Source organism: Leuresthes tenuis, unplaced genomic scaffold, assembly GCF_036924035.1.
Source record: "Leuresthes tenuis unplaced genomic scaffold, fLeuTen1.0.hap1 SCAF_1, whole genome shotgun sequence".
Lineage (NCBI taxonomy): Eukaryota > Metazoa > Chordata > Actinopteri > Atheriniformes > Atherinopsidae > Leuresthes > Leuresthes tenuis.
In genome coordinates this window covers 9274064-9292270 of record NW_027325355.1, presented here as the reverse complement: position 1 = coordinate 9292270, position 18207 = coordinate 9274064, and the positions used below count along the sequence as shown (strand labels likewise).

At 41.1% G+C, this 18207-nt stretch overlaps 2 protein-coding genes and 1 non-coding gene across 3 annotated transcripts in view; 2 read left to right on the top strand and 1 right to left on the bottom strand.

Annotated features, from left to right (window-relative positions):
• The window catches only part of LOC140291438 (uncharacterized), an 873052-nt gene that overhangs the window by 145739 nt on the left and 709106 nt on the right, over nucleotides 1-18207 (top strand). The window lies entirely within an intron of this gene.
• Nucleotides 1-18207, top strand: part of LOC140295136 (uncharacterized) — a 180559-nt gene that overhangs the window by 77369 nt on the left and 84983 nt on the right. The gene's annotated exons all lie outside the window — the stretch shown is intronic.
• Nucleotides 5088-5251, bottom strand: LOC140297488 (U1 spliceosomal RNA). The gene has a single exon (XR_011913218.1). It is a non-coding gene; the product is annotated as a U1 spliceosomal RNA (small nuclear RNA).

The window sequence follows — 18207 nt, the reverse complement described above, 5'->3', positions numbered from 1 at the left end:
TCTTCCTGTTAAAAGGGAGTCGTTCCTTTCCACAGTCGCTCAGGCTCGCTCAGGACGGGAGATTGGACTGAAGACAAGTTTAGAGAGAGAGAGAGAGAAAGAGAAAAACAATAACAATAAAAAAAGATCTGTCAGTCTATCAGACCATTCCACAGCTGTACTTTCTTACCGCCCGTAACCAAGCGAGAGGAAGAATGCGCGCTAATTACTGCACCCGTCCCGCTCATAGACGTCACTTTTTTCTTGACGCATTTGGCGCGACCCAGATTCCAACGACACTGGAGCGGGACTGCGGAGCGGGGGTCTGACTCTGAGGTAAGTGCAACTTCTTTTTTGGGCAATAGTCCCATGCAGAGAGTAAGCCATCAAGTTGGATAATGGAGCAGTGGGCTATGTTGTTGATCTCATCAAACCAAGTCGAACTTTCTGCCCTCCATGGTGCTGATTTCCTGCTATTTCTCCCCATTTATCTCATCCCTCTACCCAGTGCTGTCAGCTCCTTTTGATCCAGACCCACTGACTGATTTCCTAACTTATGACATGAGGTTACCGTGGCTTGTGTGTCACCAACTCAGCAGTTTTCGAGAGTTTCCGAGCTGGGAATTAAAACACAGGGACTGTACCGTATTTTCACGACCATAAGGCGCACATAAAAGTTTTAGATTTTCTTCAAAATGTGCAGCGCGCCTTATAGTGCAGTGCGCCCTGTCAGACAGTGTCTCACTCCTGCGCAGGAGTGTTGTTGTAAGGCGGACATAGTAGAGAACGTTGATTGTACCGGTATATAAAAGTACAGGGGTGTGCGTTTAAACTGAAGGCCATCAACTACGCGGAGGAACATGGGAATCGAGCAGCCGCGAGAGAATTTAAGATCAACGGATCGATGGTTCGCAAGTGGAGGAAGCTGGAAAACGAGCTCCGACAGGTGAAGAAGACGCAGCTGAGTTTCCGTGGAAATAAGGAGAGGTGGCCCAAGTTGGAGGAAAGACTCGAGCAGTGGATCATCGAGCAAAGAACGAGTGGGAGAAGCGTTTCGACGGTCACCATTCGACTTAAAGCGGCAACGCTAGCAGAAGAAATGAAAATCGAACATTTCCAAGGAGGTCCGTCTTGGTGCTTTCGTTTCATGAAACGGTGCCATTTTTCCATCCGGACCAGGACTACAGTAGCGCAGAAACTTCCAGCGGATTATAATGAAAAGCTGGCCAGCTTCCGCTCCTACTGCTTTAAACATATCACCGATAAACACATCCAGCCCAGCCACATCACTAATATGGATGATGGATATGGACTTTCGACATCACGGTGAGTCACACTGTGGAGAAGACTGGGACCAGCGCGGTAGCGATACGCACAACGGGGTACGAGAAGTCTTCTTTTACTGTTGTGCTAGGCTGCCATGCTAATGGACAGAAACTGCCGCCTATGGTGATTTTTAAGAGAAAGACTTTGCCTAAAGAGAAGTTTCCAGCTGGAGTTATCAGTAAGGCAAATGAAAAGGGCTGGATGGATGAGGAAATGATGAAAGAGTGGCTGCGGGAGGTGTATGTAAGAAGACCAGGTGGTTTTTTCCACGCATCGCCATCGCTGTTGATCTGTGACTCTATGCGTGCCCATCTCACAGCCGATGTGAAAACACAAGTTAAGCAAACGAACTCTGAGCTTGCTATCATTCCGGGAGGCCTGACAAAGGAACTCCAACCGCTGGACATTGGTGTGAATCGGCCGTTCAAAGTCAGACTGCGAGCGGCGTGGGAGCAATGGATGACTGATGGAGACCATAGTTTCACTAAGGGTGGAAGGCAACGCCGGGCAAGTTACGCCACAGCTTGTGAGTGGATTGTAGATGCTTGGGCTAACGTGTCTGCTAGCACTGTTGTTCGAGCTTTCGCAAAAGCCGGCATCATTTCCAAGGAGCCACACGGCTTTTACAGTGAAGACAGTGAACCTGGCATGTTTGATGGAGATTTAGCACAGCTGTTCAATGCAGAAACAGAAGATGAAGACTTCGATGGGTTTGAGTTATGACGCACACTTGCTTGTTCAACCGTGTTTTAAATAAAGCACAAACAAACTCAGTTTTGCTCCCGATCTATTTTTAAATACAAAAACTTGTATGCTTGTGTGGATTGTATATAAAACTCACGCCCTAAAATTAGGTGCGCCTTATGTGTGTTAAAAACACAGTAACGGCACACCACTGAGACTGCGCCTTTTAGTACGGTGCGCCGTATGGTCGTGAAAAAACGGTATATTTCTACGGGCTCCACCCACGCTGTGGAATGGCTTCTCCACGGCCTGCGGCGTCGGTCGCTTTCCACCGGGTGCACCGGCTTTTTAATGTATGTTCTCCCCTCCTGATTTAAATAAACACTTTTTTGATGTATCTCCAACTTTAAATAACTTAATTATTCAATTCAAGATCAAGGCAAAACTTGTGCAATATAAATAATCAACATCTCTCTAAAATATTTTTTCTAGGACAAGAACCAATCTGAAGTTGTGACTCTCCTGGCAAGTGAGTGTGATGAATGGGGACAAATCTACCCCCTGCTGAGCCACTTGGCAGCAGTTGCGCTGGTCAACCCAGTTTCCAGGGTAAACTGTGAGAGAGACTTCTCCACAATGAATCGAGTAAGGCAAAATGGCATGACCAGAGTTTCTGAGTGGTGTGCCTAATATTTAATCCATTTACAGGGAACTGGATACATAACCAGACTAGGGTACAAAATGTGTGTTCCAAAGGCACCTCCTGCTTTCATTCCTTTTGATTAATTGCAGTTATCTTCATTTTTAGGTGAAATCAGACCTCCCTAATAAACTTCAGCAACTGAGTTAGTTTTTGGTATTGTTTTATTCTGAATTAAATTTAAAATACTTCTGATATGCCTTTGTAAGTTCTTATTTATCAACGTATGTTCATATACAGCAATTTATATCCATGGTCTCAAAATGCACTTAAGTGTGATCCATCAGGCTTAAAAACGTACACACACATTAAAACCCCCGAGGGTCAGAGACTCTCCCACCACAGTCTCCTAAAATCCTGGGAAACACTTGATCAAACAACTGCAGAGCAGTGCAATCAAACAACACTGACTCAGTGGTGCAATAAGAGGCTGAAGAGGCAGGACAGTAGCATTCTGCTGCAAGGGGTCAACCTGCCTGACTCCCCAGAGTACAGCTGGACAGGCAGTGGATAAGCAGAAGTCAGCAGCTCAGAGGCAGGTGTTCAGTCAGCCACCACCTCCAGCTCCTGTACTTTTAAGCCCCTTCATTGTGCCAGTTGTGTTTGTCATCCCAACTGGAAACAAACAGATTGTGCCGTCTGGTCCCCTGCCCTCACCTCCGCCAACCCGGAGAGCGTAAGTGCACCCGCACAGTGGAAAAAAACTAATGCCGTCAGTGCCACCTGCCGCGCATAAAAGAAAATGGTCATGGGCAGTATTATGGGAATATATACTGTCCCAAAAATAACAGAATGTCTCTGGAAGAATGGATGCAGGAGATGAGGAGAAAGAGGGAGGAAGAAAAAAAATGGTTTCAGATCATTCTTTACATGTCAATATGCATGTAAATAGTTTTAAAAGAAAAAAAATGTCTTAATTTACTGTTTACTGTAAATTAGTTTCTTTTGTTAATTTATTGTATTTATTTTGTTTTGTTTTAGTTATCTTTTTATTCTATTTTATATTGTTTCTTGTTCTAAATTACTTAATAAAGAAAGAAATTAATAATTTTAAACATTTTCCATTTTTTGTGTATTGTATTGTGTATGTATTTTATTTAGGTATTTATCATTTCTTTATTCATTCTATTTTATTATTATTATTGTACTCTTGTTGCTCTTGTTGTAATGTTTCCTAAATTTAATTATTTTCTATATTTGTTAATTTATTGCTTTTACTTTATTTGTTATTTGTCATTTATTTTTTCTATTTTGAATTTAATTTATTCCTGTTTTTATTGCTTCAGGTTTAATTTCACGTGTTTCTGAGTGTTTGTGTGTGTGTGAAATTAGTAATAAATTTGTTACATTTCAGTGAGTGTCTTCAGTTTTTTTCAACTCATTCATAGAAGACGACTACAATGTTGCAGTACTCAATTCAGAAATGTAAAAATGACATTTGGTAACACTTGGTAAAAGTTTGTCTCATGTCTAATGATGGAATCGAACCGGCGACCTTTGGACCTATTCTACAGCAGTGTCAAGTTAGCTTAGATTTCTCAAATCAATACACCAGACTGTGTGCTTTTACTTGAAATGGACAGCAGAAACACAAATAACTACAAGTTCCTTCCATTTTTTTCCCCACTCATTTTCTCAAAACGTCTTCTTTTCCTTCATTTTTCTCCTTCACCCTTTTCCCTCTTCTTCCGCCTCAAATACAGACTACTGCTCCTCTGCTTCAGCTCAGTCGGCAGAGCATCAGACGTCTAATTTGAGGATCCACAAGTCCCTGTTCAGGTGTATAAATTTAATCTGCCACTTAAACTGTGCTTCCCTCTATGCCTGCACTCCATTTCTACACTGTCACCTCTGACAGAGCCTGGCTAATGGTGTTTCTTCTATGTAGCTTATTGTTAGCTTTGCTGTTAGCTGCATCGTTATATCCTCATTTGTAAGTTGCTTTGGATAAAAGCTAAATGCATAAACATAAAGTCATAAAGTCGACAGTTGAACACATTTTAAAAACATACGTGAACAACTAATTCGCACAATAGTCTCATCTTTCAACTCCACTTTCCTCTGGTTCAGCTTGTATATGAACAGTTCCGCAGTTAAAAGCTAAAATCACAAAGCAGAGTGGAGCTTCTGTGTTCCCTGAGGACTGACTGATCTCTGCAGTGAATTCATCTCTTCCCAGGATGCTGTTTCCACTGGAGCTTTTCCCTGCTCCAGTCTCCCCAACAATTAATATTTGTTGTGATCTGATGCCATTAAAAGTAAAAACAAGTTGAATTCAGTAAAAAAAACAAGTAAAGAATGAAGATTGAACCGATATAAACTGATGTGAAAAACTGTTCCATGTAAGTGTTACTACCTTATGCTCTCAGAATTTATATTTTTCTTTGAACAAGTCTATCGGGGGAGAGCGCAAACGCAGTCCCCCACTACCACAAATTAAGCAGTTGACATTCCCACATTTGGGGAATTCACAAAGGTCAGAACAGCCTCAGTGCAATGGCTGAGCCTCACCTTGGGAGAACCATCTTCTTGATCATGGTGTCTCCCCTGCCAAGTAAGTATGAGTTGTTCAGCTCACTGAGGGGGGAGTCACTCACACACATACTGAGCACACTGACGGTGCTAACAGTCTATAAGCTAACTACACCAGAGGTTACAGAGGCTGGGATTCTACATATATGTACAGAGGAAGCAGGTTTGTTAAAAAAAAAGAGTGAAATTGTTATAATTGGCTTTGATCTTAGACATTATAAATTCATATTCTGTATTTTCCTAAATAACCTATGTTCCTAGCTGGTACTTTTCCACTCTGCTCATACTGCACAACAGATGACCTTAAATGGTCCAAGACCTTAGAAGGACATAAACAACTGGGTCAGACAAAACATCTCTATTAGGGCAGATAGGTCTGGTCCATTAGATCCACGCCTAAAACAGCACTCACACACACACACATTGTTTATCACATCCAAAGAACACAACAAGGACAGCAGCTGGCATGAGCATGTCACCCAAAACTGGCCAATTATACTCTGACAAGTGTGAAAACAACTTCTGTGAGATAAAGCTGAATATAAATATGACATGTTTCCGGATAACGGGGCTCGGCCTGACGGATTTCCTGCGGGAGCTCTGGCACTCCGAGTCCAGCGCTGCAATATACTTTACATGTGACCACTAATAAATACTTTTTTAATAAACGATTTCTCCAGCTTGTTCTTGAGCTTCCAATGAAAAAATCGGGCTAACAATTGGTGCCGTGACCCGGATTGGCTGACTCTGAGACCGTGTCCGATCGAGGACTTCCGGAGCTGGTTGGAGGGGACCCTTCTTCAGACAATTCAAGGCGCCTAAAACACAAGGTGAGCAGAAAACCTCTTGTATCAGGATATGTGAAATTTCTGCACATTGGTCATTCTAATCTAAATTGTCTGAATTAGGATGTCCTCCGATCACTAAATCAAAAGCACAAAATTTGTGTCTGCAGGTTTACTAGGTGGTCACATGTAAAGTATAAACACATAGTCTCACATAGGGAGAGTCATATGTGTCCTAGTTTAGTACAATTTGGCCGAATAAAAGACATAAATTTAGATAACATGATTCATCTCTGTCTTCTGAACTGAATAGGAATTAGATGCCAAAGGGCGGGGGTCTATTAGTCCGCTATCGCGGTGTGAGTAATCTCGGTATTACTGCACGACCGGATGTGAGTAATTTCTGTGCAAGAGACACTTGGACCTTTATCTGCCATCGGCGGTGGGTCTGTATTACTTCACAATAGACTGTGTGGGTAATTTCTGCGCATAAGGGCGCTTAGACCTTTATCTGCAATCGGCGGTGGGTCTGTATTACTTCACGTTTGGTGGTTGGACTGTAAAATCCACGATCGGCGGTGTGTCTGTTTTTTTCCTTCTTTCTGTTTTTTTTTCTCTTTCCGCAATCAGCGGTGGTTCTGCAGTTGTTGTGCATAGACGATATACTAAGGGTTTATCTCTGCATAAGGACACAGGGCTAAGTTTTATTATTTTTCATGAAAATGTGGGGTGGTTTGCTACTTGGTTGATATTTTACTGTGTTAGTGGAAGTGTATCGAGCAGTCGAGACTGATCGAGAATTCCTACACTGACACAGATCTCAAGTGGTTCTGTAAAAGGGGGGCATTGGACTACAAATTAAAGGGGAATTTAGTTAGGGTGTTACAGAGATTGGTGAATTAAAACGAGTGAAGAGACTGGGAGAACCCCCAGCGATCAAGCGCACAGAGTAAAAGATTCTGTGTAGAAGCTTCTTGGTCGGGTCCAACACTCGGGCATTGCGCCATTCACCCATTCTGATTAACACGTGTAAAACATTTAAACATGTCACAAATCATAGTTGAGAAGTGGAAAACAGGTAAACCCGGCTCATTGGGGTCGGTATTGTTTAACACCTTGACTAGATGGATAAAAAAGGTTCGAAGAGAAGATGAAAAAGGAGGGACTGAGAGAGTTGTGAACTGGACGAGAGAAATGCAAGAGAGAGGAATGTTTGGGGGGTGTGAAAGTGCTCCACCACTACTGAGGGATTTCTCCATGTTTTCAAAACAAGCAACAGGCAGTAAGAATCAAGCAACAGCAAAACTAAAGGAGGCAGGTTTATTCCAGAAAGCAAGGGCAGATAAAGACGAAAAAAAAAACATTTCTTGCAGACTGTCAGCATTTTTAGGAGAAGTTAAATTCTCTATTCAGACGCAGTCCTCTGCACCTCTACCACAGCATGTGCCAGACACAACGTCATCTTTTCCAGGGACACATCATACTACACTAGAAGATAAGACACCTCTTCCTAACATCACGCTCAATAACAGAAGCATGCCATTTAGCAAAAGAAAAAACTGACCATTTATACAGATTCAGCATAAACAGCTCAGGCTGTACATGTGGACATGTGTAATTGGAAAAGACAAGGTTAGATATCCTTAGCTTTGTCATAAATGCTCTCACCCTAAGATTATCTCATCCCAACCCTGCTTCCCTCTTCCCTCATTCAGCCCTGAGAGTGAGGACAGATTCTGATTGATCATTGGCCTGTACTTAAAGAGTACCAGAGTTACATATAGTTATTTAGTCGAAAAATTTACAATGATAATGGAAGTTTTTACTAGAGCATTTATCATCAATTCAACAATTAATTTATTTTAAAATAAATTTGAATGGGAGAAGGTGCTGCACGGTGGTGTGGTGATTAGCACCGTCGCCTCACAGCAAGAGGGTTCCAGGTTTAATCCCCGCCTGGGGCCTTTCTGTGTGGAGTTTGCATGTTCTCCCCGTGTATGCATGGGTGCTCTCCGGGTTCTCCAGCTTCCTCCCACCGTCCAAAACCATGCATGTTAGGTTAATTGGTGACTCTAAATGGTCCTTAGGAGTGAGTGTGCATGGTTGTTTGTCTCGTTTGTCTCTATGTGTGGCCCTGTGATGGACTGGCGACCTGTCCAGGGTGTACCCCGCCTTTCGCTCGATGACTGCTGGGATAGGCTCCAGCCTCTCCCCCCCGCTACCCAATTAACGGACTAACGGTATAGAAAATGGATGGATGGATGAATGGGAGAAATACCAAATTGAATGGACAATCTGAAATCCGCTTTTCAATGCACGTATCACAGTGAAGAGATAACAAAATAAAAAATCCAAAATAAATCCAGGAAGAACAGACTGTTTAAAACTAAACATTAGAACCAGTTTGTTGTTGAATTAAGATTTAACAGCTCTCTTAAAAAGTTAAAGTCAAACAAACAAACACAGCATTTAAATCTTTGATCCTTTAATGGAAAAACTGCCTGAACAAAAGATGTTCTACAAATTGAGACTTTATGATTTCCACCTGAAGCAGGTCTGAGACCGGACAGTCAGACCATATGACATATTAGAAAATATCAGGATTTAACAGCAAGGTCAGACAGATAGGTGTCAGACAGTTTCTTACCATCTTAAAGCATTAAAGGTTAGCCTTTATTGTGTTAGAGATCACAGTAACATGACTTAAAATTTAGCTGATCTAAATACTTCTCCTCTGCTTATTTTCACCAATTCTGAGTTAATATTCATCATCAGTATTTATATTTGATCTCATTAAACCATTTAACTATTTAACTGCAGCAGATCTATGAATCAATTGATCTGTTATCTTAACAGAGCAGCAAAGTGCTTTACAGAAAGGTTTAAAGTGAGTTAGATTATTAGGAAATTAACAAAAACACGGCAATAAAAGGCACAACGAGAGTCAGATATCACCAATGAGTTTCTTAAAGAAGAAAACTCTAAAAGAAATTTAAAGACAGCTGCGCTGCAGTAAGTCTGACTCATAACAAGTCAAGTCAAGGTTTGTTTTCATGGCACATTTAAAAACAGCCACAGCAACCAGAGAGCTGTACATCTGAACACTATATTAATACTATTAGCAAATTCTAACCCTGCAGATAAATATTAATTAATCTAACAATAAACATTGAATAAATTAGTGAAATGAAAACAAAAACAGTGTTTACAGTTAAAGACATGCCTCTATACCAGACATGTGTCACTGGAAAAGGAAAGGCTTTGTGACCTCAGCAGGCACCCCGGTTAAACACTTAAATCAATTACTCGAACTATATTATGCCATACTTGAACCAAAACAAGTTGCTATAGTCAAGTGCAGAGGACATCAAAAGGGAGATGGGAGAGTAGCGAGAGGCAACAATGCGGCAGATAAGGCAGCAAAAACAAAAGCAAGGTATACTGCATTTAACCAGATGTCTCAGAAAACATTGGAGGAAAAATCACAACGAGAATTATGTTTAGAAAACATTAAAGAACTTCACGAAGCAGCGGCACCGTCTGAAAAGCAAGCATGGAACGGAAAAAAATAAATAAATAAAAAAGGATTCCACAAGACTCTGGAGGAATCATGAAGGCAAAATAGTAGCTCCAACTGGACTACTAAACTTGCTATGTCAAGAAGCACACAGTAGAGCACACTGTGCTAGCTCAAAAGTAACAGCGCTCATTTCACAACACTGGTGGCACCCCCACCTAAAAGACACGATAAAACATTTTGTGCAATCGTGTGAAATTTGCAAGCTGTTCAATCCAAAAATATCTCTCAAAGCAGGACTAGACAAGTTTCCCAGTACCTGATGCCCCTTGGAAGCAGATAGTAATTGATTGTACTGACATGGGAGCAGCAAACAGGACTGAAGGTAAACGATATCTTCTAGTGGGTGTGGATCCCTTTTCTAGATTTGTAGAAGCCACACCTACTAAAACCGAAAAAGGAAAAGAAGTCATTAAATGGCTTACAAGAGAAATTATTCCAAGATTTGGGGTACCAGAAGTGATAAGATCAGACAATGGTACTCACTCACTTTTCTAATGAAGAACTAAGAGAAGTAGAAAAGATGTTTGGAATTACACATAAGCTCGGTGCAGTCTCTCACCCAGCTTTACAAGGACTAGTGAAAAGAGCAAATAGAACCATCAAAAAGGCCGAACAGAAGTCTGTGCAGACACACAGTTAACCTGGGCTGAAGCTCTACGTATTGTGTTAGCCTAAGATTTACTCCAAATGCCACCATGAATGTTGTCATGTTGTCCCACATGAGGTCATGACAGGGAGGAAACACCCTGTCCATTTACAACTGCACCAACAGGCTCACCCCTGTTGTACTACAGTATGGAAACTTGTGTGAATGTGAAAATGAATGTGAAACAACAGAATAACACGGTGATGAGGATATCTCAACAGGTTACATAAATACTCACCAAGGAACAGGACCAGGAATGTGAACAAACTTAACTGGTCCTCTCCTATATGGACAGGACGAAGAAGCTACAACACATTGTGTAAAGGTATGGTGGACTGAGAATAGACTGAGTAACTGGATCCACAAGGATCACTGTACTCAGGCTCAAGATCCTGCCGAAAGAACATTAACTGAGGTCCGGACTGACTTAGGAACCTCACCTACTGACAAAGACTAGACCACGGGGACTAAAACTCTATCAGAGACTGAACGGACCACTGACTATGAAACCAAAGGAAAACACTACTGTGGAGACTAGACTGTAGAACCACAGTAGCAGAAACAATAAAGGTTACAATAACTAATTTCCACACCTCTCCTGTGTGAAAGTCAGACATTAAAAGCTCAAGTGACAAAGAGCTACAACAATAATCTGGACACACCCTCTCTTCCCACCACGCCACACCAGGTGACTAAAAGATCTCTGAAAAATGGCAACAATCCACTTCAATTGCAATTTATTGAGAAACAATATGTACAATCCAATCTGTGCTCAGTCATGACATGTTGGTCGAAAGAAAAGGATATGAATGGGATGAATAAAATGTTCTGTGAGAACAGTTTTAATCATGTGCTCTGGTCCATTCGAGAAATTACACGGGAGATGACCCAAGTTGTTTAATCTGGTGCACTTAATCAATGAATCAATCAATCAAACTTTATTTTCATAACACTTTTCATACAAGAAAATGTAACACAAAGTGCTTCACAAGATAGAAGAAAATAAAACAAAACAGTGAAACCCAAAGCCACACACACGCACACACACACACATCTATACGTACACACACACCCACATACATCCACACATACTGGAAGAAAGAAGTAAAGATTAAGTAAAACATAATAAACTGAGGCAGAGCTGCTCTAAGTAAGGTAAAGCACAGAGCTTTGAACTGCACAATTAAAGGTCTAATTCATGTCAAGGAAAAACAAGAAGGATCCTGAACAATTTAGCTAACATTCCAAAACTGCTATGAGCAAAGAAAAATATTACAAAATAATATCAAGAATCTGGGCCCTTAGGTCAAAGCATGCATGCAAGGTAACAGTGATCAATAACCAACCAAAGATCTGATGTCTGACAACACAAGCATGATGCTGTGGCACTGCTAAGGAAAAAGTTAGCAGCACAAGGCCACATGGCTCATCTAAAAAATAAATAAATGAGGAATTAAGACAAATAGAAAAATAGAATAAACCTTTGTCTTTGATTCTAATTTGTATGGAAATATGTTATTGTATCATGTGATGTTATAAGAAACTCTGATGTCACACTGTTGGTACCACATGAAGTGTTTCTAATTCAAATGGAGCAGAAAAAAAAAACAACTTAATGCTGATCTTGAACTGTCTGTGGATGGCTCAGCATCACGAAACACAGCCACTGGTAAGAATTAAATAGAATTTAGTATAAAGTAACAAGTGAGAATTAAGCAGATCATGCTGAAATTTTATCAAAAGCACTCTGAGCTGAATTAAGAGGACAGACAATATTTATCCCAAAAAGGTTAATCAGTTACTCATTGAGAAGAAATGGCTGCTTTCTTGATGCTGTGCTGCTCCCAAAATGAAATCTAACCACAAACATTTCTGTCCTGCAGCAACAACACAGGAGCAGAAACTGCAGAGGAAGAGTTCAGCAGAACTAACATACGGAGGAGACTAAGTCTCATCGGGGGGGTGGAGATACAACAATTAATCATAGTTTACTAACACTTCTCAAGTTTTTCCCAAAATTCTGTGAGTCTTTGTCTTCCTTTTGTCTTTTGTTCTATGTTGTCTTGTGTTTTGTCGTTGTCTTTGTGTTGCTGTGTTCTCTAAATTTATTTGTTTTTGTTTGGGGTTCATATGAAAACTTAATTGGTCGACCAATGAATACTGGGATTGAATCTGTTAAAAGGGAATTCCTGAATATAGAACATTGTGAAAATGAAATGTTGTGCTGCTCGGTTCTCTCTCCTGCTAACATTCATCCACAGCTTAAATGAACTGCATCGGCAGCAGAACCTCTACAGGACTCACAGCCAAGTGACTGACAAGACGTCAGTCTGAAATTCTGGGAGGCATGATCATCATGCCAAGATAATGGTTGAACAACCACACAACCTTCAACCACTGTCAACAAAATAATCTGAATTATCTCCGGAATTGTCCCAGAGAAAAAGATTAGTTAGGGAAAACAGGTGGTAAAGACCCCTTTGTGGAAGTGAAGTGCTGGTAACCTCTCCTTCCTAGTTAGCTCAGACTGCTGAACTGAGGTTCAGCCAGAAGGACAACCAAACACCAAGCAGTGACAGGATTGGACCAGAAGAGACTGAGCTGCACTGCACCACTCTGCACAATGTTATCATGAAATTTTCACTCAAAAGAAATTGTCAGTTTTTACACTACATCTATCATTACTCATCTGTTCTCAACAGGGTCATATCTTCATATTCACATCATGTTTAAAGGTCTGTACTGTATTGTTTTGTGTGTTGTGTTTTGTGATGTTCCTATGTACTTTAATGATTTTAAGTAGACCAATTACTAATCATAGCCAATCATAAATATGTCCATTGCCATTGGTGTGAATCGGCTGTTCGGAGCGGGACCTTAGGCACTGAAAGGTAATTAAGTGGTCGGTCGCCAAGGGGCCATAGGAGAATTTTCCCGGATATCAGCCATCAGGTTTTTCGCTCCTATTCGCTGCGAACAGTGGACGATCCTGATGGTAATGTTAATTGCCTTAAGCACTTTTTGGGTTTCAATATTTTATGAATTGTTGTAGCTTAGTTAATTATTGTTATGTGTTGTGATGGTACTTATGGGTGAGCAGGGTCTTGCCACTGCTTAAACCACATATAGTTTTGGGCCAAAATGAACTAAGATTCTACACAGAGATTGGGTTAGGGGCCACATACACACACTAATTTTAAGACATATTGAAACATTTATTGATTTATTCCTTGCATACACGTACAGGCGTGATACTTATAGCTTTTATGAAATGTGCTCATTGCAGAGTTATGATCAGTTGAGTAATGAAGGTTGAACTATTCTGGGAAAGAGGTTCTGTTCCCAGCATCATGATAAACACTCCTGATACAGAAAGGTTTAGCTAACGCATTACAATTATTTTACACATGCATATGCAATGAAAACTTGCTTGCTGCTGATAATCGCAAAGAAGAACAGCTTACACATAACAGCTCACATAATGAAGTTACATCAAAAGGGGGATAACAAGAATCTCCTGTCTGCTTGTGCTGCACCTCAAGGTCGGTGGCCACTTGCAGTTTGGGGACCTGCTAAGTTGGCTGCCGCTAACAGGTGTGACACAATACAGAATATAACGGTCCTACCTCATTTAGTTGACATGATTAAATCATGTCAAAGGGGGGAGTTGTTATAATTGGCTTTGATCTTAGGCATTATAAATTCATATTCTGTATTTTACTAAATAACCTATGTTCCTAGCTGGTACTTTTCCACTTTGCTCATACTGCACAACAGATGACCTTAAATGGTCCAAGACCTTAGAAGGACATAAACAACTGGGTCAGACAGAATATCTCTATTAGGGCAGATAGGTCTGGTCCATTAGATCCACGCCTAAAACAGCACTCACACACACACACATTGTTTATCACATCCAAAGAACACAACATGGACAGCAGCTGGCCTGAGCATGTCACCCAAAACTGGCCAATTATACTCTGACAAGTGTGAAAACAACTTCTGTGAGATAAAGCTGAATATAAATATGACATGTTTCCGGATAACGGGGCTCGGCCTGACGGATTTCCTGCGGGAGCTCTGGCACTCCGAGTCCAGCGCTGCAATATACTTTACATGTGACCACTAATAAATACTTTTTTAATAAACGATTTCTCCAGCTTGTTCTTGAGCTTCCAATGAAAAAATCGGGCTAACAGCAGCGTGGGGGATGGAGCGGTATGAGGGTTTTATGGTGGAGTAGAAGTGGTCCAGTGTGTTGCTGTCCTGCATGGCGCATGTCACCAGCTGTTTGGAGCTCGTCAGTTCCTGGGAGAGGTTACACGAGTTGAAATCTCTCATCACAAGAACTATCGAGTTTGGCTGAGAGGTGGAGAAAGGAGCTGCTGAATCCTTGTTGAACGTGTTCACAGATGTACTTAGTTCACTTTTCTGATCATCACGTTAAGACCAGATGTGAACAGCTCCAGGGCGCCGTTAGAACCACTGTGTGTCATTCATTACTGTAAAAACTGTGCATCATCCTTTCCTCTTTCTTTATTCCAAGATCTTCTTCTCCACTTCAGCTTTTGGCTAAATCTAAACACAGCTCACATGTCTTTGGACATTAATAACATAGATCACAGTGACATATGCAACACTTCAGATAAGCAGCTGCCCCAGTATCATGACAGATGGTTAAAATCATTGTTATTTTATAATATTCTTTCATGAACTGTGAGAAGCATTACACAGAGGGTTCATCTCCAAAGCAGGAGTTTTGCTCTGTCTGCAGCCTTTTTATTTTAATGTCAATGACCAGTTCAGCAGGTGTGTCCCTCAGAGGAGCTGGAGGCAGCTGTTCAGGGCTACTTTTTTAGAGGAAAGTTTACTGATTGGAAAGGGGGCTCCTCACTGTGACACTTTGTGGGTAAGAGCCTGAATAAGGGCAACTTCTTCTTCTTCTTGGTTCTTGAAGACGTTTCATCTCTCATCTGAAAGGATTATTCAGCTTTAAACTAGTTGGTGGGAGTATGGACTTCTAAGCATCAGAGTGGTCTTTTACACCAACACGTTGTGCTACATTCAGTTCTTCACTGGCGAGGTTTCAATCTGAAGTTCCCTTAGATCAAATATGTCCACAACCACACAGATGCAAACAAAAACGTATTCAGACAGAAATATTAACCACTGTAATGAGGTGTAGACTTATTTATTGACCTCCTTGCTTTGTTCACAGAAAGTTTCAAGAGTTTTTTTCTCTCTCATGATCTAACTTTTCTCCGTCTGTGATATTGGCTTTTTTAGCGTGAGGTAAAAAGGATCCACAGGAGTCTGGAGGATGGACACAAATACAGGGAAATGAGAGGTATGCCTAACTGCACTGGGATGTTGTTTCCTCACCTGTGAGTCACTTTGGATCAAAGCATCTGCTAAATGACTAAATGGAAATGACATTAATGTCCATGATGACTGTACAGAAACATTCCAACAGAACTGTGTATATGAGCTATCTTTGTAGAAACTGGATGTTTCAGGCTGTTAGTCTCAGTTGTTTCCAGATATTTGCCACATAGCTCGCTGTGAAAGCTGCCTTATACTTAACATGTAGAGATATAAAACTGTGGAGCTGATGGATCTAAAAGTGACATGAAATCACTTAAAGATGATCGTTACTTCAGTGTCAGGGGAAGAAAATCATATCACTATCAGCACATAATGGATGTCCTTGTGTAAATGCTTTGAGAAACGTGTTGAGCATCATGCCCTCACTGTGCATGTGTTCTGTTTCTGAGCTGTAATGTGGTACAAAGACTTCACATGAATTTAGGAAGTTTTCCTGCTCCTGTCTCAGTCTCAGTGCACTCTGGATTCATCCTCTGGGAAGCAGAAACATCCACAGGAAACTGATGAACATCTGTCCAACAAAATCAGCGTCCTGATAAGCTGCTGCTAGAAGGACAAAATCCTGACCTGAGATCAGTCCAAGATCTGTCTTTTAAAATGGAATAAAGTGAAATGATGTGGTGAAATCTGCTGAAAGCTGTGAAACAACAAGTGCTGCTTGAAGTGTTTTCATGAAGAGCTCATTAAACTTTTTAATGGAGGAATGGACTTTATTCCAGCAGCAGCTCAAAGCAGGAGATTCATATTTATCTGGACATTTGAATGAAAACATTCAGTATTAAATAAATGTCTTTAAAATGTCTTGCTTTTATTTATGGTGAATTGAAGTTTCATTTGGATCATTTTCCAGAACAAATCTTTGCAATGTTCACAGTTTTTATCTTTGAACCTTCAGAAAACTTCTCTTAATAATAAGAAAAAGTTGAATAAAAGTTTAAATAAATAAAGACAGCAGAGAGGAAGAAACTCCCTCAGCTCAGTATGTTTGTGACTCTGTCTGAGATGGAGGTGAAATATGTGAACCTGGGCTGTGGTTTACTGCTCTCTCACAGCCGTTCTGTTTATTCACAGCTGAGAAATCATCTTTCTGAGGATGACCATAACCTTTATAAACATCACCACTATCTTTATTAATATCCAGAATCACTGTGAATGTTTCTGCTTCTTTCTTCTGGTACCAGTATATCCAGTTTTCATCACACTGGTCAGTTCCACAGCTGAAGGAGACACTTTGACCAACTCTCCTGGTCAGTGTTCACTGGTCCTTGATCAGCTGTGCTGCCATGGCAACCAGCACTGTAGAGACACAGACAGACAGATGAAGGTCAGTGTGACAGTGTGTGTACCAGGTGGAGTTTGCTGGCTCCTGATTGGCTGGAAACACTCACCTGAACACAGACAGCACAGAGCAGCAGCTGGGAGGAAAAGCATTTTGTGCAGTGGTGTTTCCTCTGGTGAACCTGGGGAGAAGTGGCGCTCTGATGCAGCTGAGGTCAAACAAGGACGAGCTGTGAGATCAGACCAGGGCCACGTGTTTTCTAACAGCTCCTCAGAGCTCCCATCAGCCCCTGCGGCCCACAGATAAGACCGCTGCTGCTGACTGACAGCTCAGCTGAAGCTGCTGTGTGGTTTCATGGTCTTGATTTGAATCTGACAGCAGATGATTAAAATCGGGGTCACATGATGCAGAAAGACTAAAAAACATTCATGTTCCCACAAACACATTCAGCTTGGTGGTGAATTTAGTAACACACACTGTTATCTGTTGTTTAAGAGCTGGGATGAAAATGCACAACTACAAATCCACACAGCTCCTCAACTCTGATCCAACTCTTCAATGTGTTTGACTTCATTCAATAATGGAGCTGAATTTCTGCTGACTTTCATTCTTTTCCCACTCTGTCTTCTGACATGATGGATTTAGTTTGTCATGTTGTTCTTCATCATGTTTCCATCATGCAAACAAAGTCCTGTCAGTGTTCAGCTCTCAAACAGTTCACCTTCAGTTCCACTGACACACTGATGCCTGTGAATTCATCTCAAACTGACATTTTTATCAGTGCTGCAGTCTGTCCTTCACTCACATGGGTTGTTCTGGATCACATGGCTGGAACATGAGATTTCCTCTGACCCACAAACACAACTACACTGCTGTCACTGTGCTGCTTATTGGGCTGTGAATGTTGTCAGAACAGCTTTTGCACAACAAGCTGAAGATGTGGCTGTTGTGCTGCTTTTGATTCACAGTCAGTGTAGACAATATGGAAAGTAGAGCTCAGGAGGTGCAGCTGAAGCTTTTGCTTCTTTCATCATTACTTATAGAGATGACACTGAAATGCTTTTGTATTCAGAGCTTTTATTGATTGTTTAAGGGTGACAGCTTCATGACACTTTCTCCAGTCTGACCCTCACTTGGAACACAATCAAACATACTGGGACATGTGGGAAAGGATCACAGTGTTCATACTGTACATATCTGAGAACATCCACAGGAAGACACTTTATCATTTACATGCTGATTCTGTCATTTTAACATCTTTCAAAGTCAGATTTGTACTAGAAATGATGTTATACACTGTATGTTGACACA